Here is a 6000-nt window from a genome sequence, read left to right as displayed (position 1 = left end):
ATGTTGTCCCATTCTGCAGGAGTTGTCTTCCCCTCACAGACTCCAAAGCCCCATCTTACTCCGCCCAAGAAAGACAGAATGCAGGCTCCATACACCATCTGAGCATTTGCTAAAAATGCCACAGAAGACTGGCCAAATATCATCATTAGACCGGGGGCTCCAATGAAAGGTAGCAGTCCAGATGTACCCAAAACTAGGGCTGGGTACGGACAATGTCTTAGCCCTATTATGCCATCTATAACCAAACCAGTTTTCCCTGTCCGGAAAGTACTGGTTACACTGGTTAATTTATTTGATAAATTGCTGACAACGGACCGAAAACCTCTTCTATTTAGTAGTGCACAGTCAGATGTTCTTTGTTGAATCTTTTTCTCATCACCAACAGAAACCATTCCCAATGATGCGTAAATGTTCCTCCTGTTCAGAAAGAAGGTTTGCCTATTAGCAAATGCATATCTGCAAAGAGCTGTCATTCTTCTTCGGGAGGATTAACCTTTAATAAAAGAAAATTTAGATGTAGAATAATGAGTTGAACTGTTAAAGAAAATTTAAACAAGAAGCAAAGGAACATGCTGTATAAACTCTTTATTTTGAATTTTTTTAACATTAAATTTATGATAAGCAATGCTTAGAAAACTTACTTACACAATGTCGAATCTTCGATTAGATGAATTTTGTTGACAAAATGATGAGAAAGTAGACTACTTTCACTTTGCAATGTCGAAGGTCGCTTATGGTGCTAAAACGAGACTAGGGGAATATTTATGGGGATGTATGAAGTTCAAATTGATTTTCGAATATGCTAGTATATAATAATGCAGACAAATAAAGATCTTTAATGTCTTAGATACAAAAATTCCAAGAGATATTTTAACAATGCAATAAATCGGGTGCTGGTCACTTCGCCCCAAAGCCAAAGCGCCCCATGCACGAGCGCCCCAAATTTTTCTTGGTGCGCCCCAAGTACAATTCACGAGCGCCCCAAGTGCATGTCACGAGCGCCCCAAATGTTGCTTTTTTTCATGATTAAATTTTTTCAAGTGTATGTCACGAGCGCCCCAAATGTTGTTTTTTTTCATGATTAAATTTTTTCACGAGCACTGAAATTGATATTCATCAAACAATATCAATCAAACAATATGACAATTATCTACCCAATTGACCTTCCAACGCCCCCCCCCCCCATTACGTCACATATTGTGTTGGGTGTTATTCCTTCGTTGACATTCGTACGATTGCAAGAAAAAGGTAAGTGAATATTATACATATATTACATGGCATCGAGGGCGACATACCAGAATATTTGCCCCGAGGTGGCAGGAAAGCCCTGGAGTGTTATGTCGCCCGATGCCGAAGGCAGAGGGCGACATAACACTCCAGGGCTTTCCTGTCACCGAGGGACAAATATTCTGGTATTGTCGCCCGAGAAGACATGTAATATATGTTATATAACATTTTTAAACAAATCAAAGTCGGGTTATGAACATATTTATTTAATTCACAAGGCAGAGGCAAATATATTTAAAACACTCACGCTTGAGTTTATCACTTTTGTCGTATTTGCCGAATTTTTTTCATCAATTAAACTATCGAGTTCATCTGAATTTAGATGAACAAACCGCAGACGTTGGCCTGACATGTTTAAAATTCGCGGATCTGTTTACGTTTGCTTGCCAACTGGCTCGTTGAATTTCGAATCCGACGTAATTAATATGCAGAATTCTTGCACGCGATGGTGATATTACGGTTTCGGGAGGGCAATATAACTATTTCCTGTGAAATATAACTGTTTCCGGGAGGGCAATATAACTGTTTCCGGTGTGATTCAGCAATTTTCGGGGCATAGTAATAAAATTATCTCATTTGTGACATAACGAGAAAACTTATTCAAAAATGGTATATTATATAAATAGTGCCTGTTTGGGAGGGTAACAGTTGAAATTGACACCCCGAGAAAACCATTGTCAACCGACGCGAAGCGGAGGTTGACAATGGTTTTCGAGGGGTGTCAATTTCAACTGTTATCCTCCCAAACAGGCACTATTTATTTTGTTATACTGAATGTCTTTTTTAAAATTTTTAAGAAAATTTTACTGCTTTTATATAGGAATAACGTGAATTCTTCAGCGAACCGTACGCGCATAATTTTCGCGCATGTAACATTTTTTAATGTTACCCGTTGCCAAGTGCGTTGCTAACGCTGAGGGTAATAGTAAATATTATTAACTGCGTCTTAACCAATCAGATTTCAGTATTTAACATGAAAGTATAACAATCTCATTTATTTTCTCTCTCTACTTAACAAAACATTAATTTATTTATTTAATTTATAATTTTTCTTTTATTTATTTTAATTTTATTTAGCACGGTTATACTAATATGTATCTTTAGGAAACTTTTGCAACCAATTTAACAACAGAATCAATAATGTTCGGATCTTTAATATACCTGAGTTTACCTAAACATATTCCCCTGTTCGGTGAGGTTTCTTTAATTAAATTTTTTTAAGAATCTCGGAAAGAGGTATGCAAATATATATGCATTTAATCGTTCATATTCTATCGACTCAAGATAAAACATTCAGAAATGGGGGGGGGGGGGTCGTAATATTTTAAGTTAACAAATGTTCATATATACAGATATAAACAGAATCTTTATATAAAGGTTTCTTGGTGTTTACGCCAAATTAAAGAATTTACAAATAAGGACAATTTGAAGAACCTACAACTATGCATACCTTCAAAGTTTTAACTGGATACTTATTACGAAATTCGAATCATAAGAACAAACTTAGATCAAAATTTTCCATGTAATTAGATTTTCTTGTTTAGTAATAATTAATTTAAAGAATATATGCCAATATTTGTAAACAGGTCTGTTTATTGCTTCCTTTATAAATATCACGTTTCTTTTTGGTGTGTTTTAATTCATTATTGATAGTTTCTACAAAATACCGAACACAATTAATGTATACATACAATACACACAGTGATTACTAGTACATGGTGTACACACATCTAATCAAAGGGGTACGCGACGAAGCCAACGTCTCCCGCGTGTCTGGGTACGTTTTCTCCTGATACCGTGACAGGATACCCCCTCCCTTGACACCTTTTAATGTTTCCAAATATACCCTTCTATTACATCATCGTCAGTTGTCTTCGGAAGCTGATGTTTTAACACATACGGTATATGTAATACAAAATAAATAATGACACACCCGTCCCATTGGCCCTATATATCACTGCAAATACAATTATAACATATATAATACACATATTACGCATTCTATTTTTTTTTCTTATAAATAATGATTGACTGTAAATGTAAGCTTAAAAAACATATTTAGAGGTTTGCGCGGAAAATTTGAGAGTAGAAGAACAATTGTGTTGGATTATATCTGACATTATAAAAAAATTTCCTTCAAAAATAAGAATACTTTGTACAATTCAACAGAATTGGTGCGCTCGAAATAAAAAAAAAAATTGAGGTATGTATTTTGGGGCGCTCGGAATAATAATGTGTAAGTTTAATGAGATTCCATCGAAGATTAATAAGGACTAATAAACAAAACCATTTTGGGGCGCTCGTGAAATTAATCCAAACTTGGGGAATCACACACCAACGTTGATTTTAGTTCAAAATAGAATAATCTCATTGGGGGGGGGGGGGGGGGCGTTCGTGTAACTGATGCTTATTTAACGTAAAAGTGAGATTCTCCAACATACATTTTAAAGCAAAATCAGGTTTCAAATATTTATTACACATGAGGTCAAATATTAACTTTATAGCAACATAGAATGCTGATTTGAATTATTTTGGGGCGCTCGTGGAAATGATTTCCTAATCATAAGATAGTTTTCTTACAAATCTTAGGCAACTCCAGGGCACGTTCGTAAAAAAAAATAATCCAACAAGATTCTATGCTGAAAGACATAATCAGGAAAATCATTTTGGGGCGCTTGTGAAAACGATCCCGATTTTAGTACAATATTGGAAAATCCAATTTGGGGCGCTCGGGCAAATTATTCAAGACGTAAGGTGTAATGATACAACAAGATTCTATGCAGAAAGACATAATCAGGAAAATCATTTTGGGGCGCTCGTGAAAACGATCCCGATTTTAGTACAATATTGGAAAATCCAATTTGGAGCGCTCGTGCAAATTTTCCAAGACGTAAGGTATAATGATAATTTTACTTTGGGGCGCTCGTGAGTACATTTGGGGCGCTCGTGAAACGTAATTGGGGCGCTCCAAAAAAAATTTGGGGCGCTCGTGCATGGGGCGCTTTGACTTTGGGGCGATACGACAGTAACCCCTTGGAAAATTTGCACGAGCGCCCCAAATTGGATTTTCCAATATTATTCTGTTGAATTGTACAAAGTATTCTTATTTTTGAAGGAAATTTTTTTATAATGTCAGATATAATCCAACACAATTGTTCTTCTACTCTCAAATTTTCCGCGCAAACCTCTAAATATGTTTTTTAAGCTTACATTTACAGTCAATCATTATTTATAAGAAAAAAAAATAGAATGCGTAATATGTGTATTATATATGTTATAATTGTATTTGCAGTGATATATAGGGCCAATGGGACGGGTGTGTCATTATTTATTTTGTATTACATATACCGTATGTGTTAAAACATCAGCTTCCGAAGACAACTGACGATGATGTAATAGAAGGGTATATTTGGAAACATTAAAAGGTGTCAAGGGAGGGGGTATCCTGTCACGGTATCAGGAGAAAACGTACCCAGACACGCGGGAGACGTTGGCTTCGTCGCGTACCCCTTTGATTAGATGTGTGTACACCATGTACTAGTAATCACTGTGTGTATTGTATGTATACATTAATTGTGTTCGGTATTTTGTAGAAACTATCAATAATGAATTAAAACACACCAAAAAGAAACGTGATATTTATAAAGGAAGCAATAAAACAGACCTGTTTACAAATATTGGCATATATTCTTTAAATTAATTATTACTAAACAAGAAAATCTAATTACATGGAAAATTTTGATCTAAGTTTGTTCTTATGATTCGAATTTCGTAATAAGTATCCAGTTAAAACTTTGAAGGTATGCATAGTTGTAGGTTCTTCAAATTGTCCTTATTTGTAAATTCTTTAATTTGGCGTAAACACCAAGAAACCTTTATATAAAGATTCTGTTTATATCTGTATATATGAACATTTGTTAACTTAAAATATTACGACCCCCCCCCCCCATTTCTGAATGTTTTATCTTGAGTCGATAGAATATGAACGATTAAATGCATATATATTTGCATACCTCTTTCCGAGATTCTTAAAAAAATTTAATTAAAGAAACCTCACCGAACAGGGGAATATGTTTAGGTAAACTCAGGTATATTAAAGATCCGAACATTATTGATTCTGTTGTTAAATTGGTTGCAAAAGTTTCCTAAAGATACATATTAGTATAACCGTGCTAAATAAAATTAAAATAAATAAAAGAAAAATTATAAATTAAATAAATAAATTAATGTTTTGTTAAGTAGAGAGAGAAAATAAATGAGATTGTTATACTTTCATGTTAAATACTGAAATCTGATTGGTTAAGACGCAGTTAATAATATTTACTATTACCCTCAGCGTTAGCAACGCACTTGGCAACGGGTAACATTAAAAAATGTTACATGCGCGAAAATTATGCGCGTACGGTTCGCTGAAGAATTCACGTTATTCCTATATAAAAGCAGTAAAATTTTCTTAAAAATTTTAAAAAAGACATTCAGTATAACAAAATAAATAGTGCCTGTTTGGGAGGATAACAGTTGAAATTGACACCCCTCGAAAACCATTGTCAACCTCCGCTTCGCGTCGGTTGACAATGGTTTTCTCGGGGTGTCAATTTCAACTGTTACCCTCCCAAACAGGCACTATTTATATAATATACCATTTTTGAATAAGTTTTCTCGTTATGTCACAAATGAGATAATTTTATTACTATGCCCCGAAAATTGCTGAAT

Source organism: Magallana gigas, chromosome 7 (assembly GCF_963853765.1).
Source record: "Magallana gigas chromosome 7, xbMagGiga1.1, whole genome shotgun sequence".
NCBI lineage: Eukaryota > Metazoa > Mollusca > Bivalvia > Ostreida > Ostreidae > Magallana > Magallana gigas.
This window is presented reverse-complemented; position numbering follows the sequence as displayed.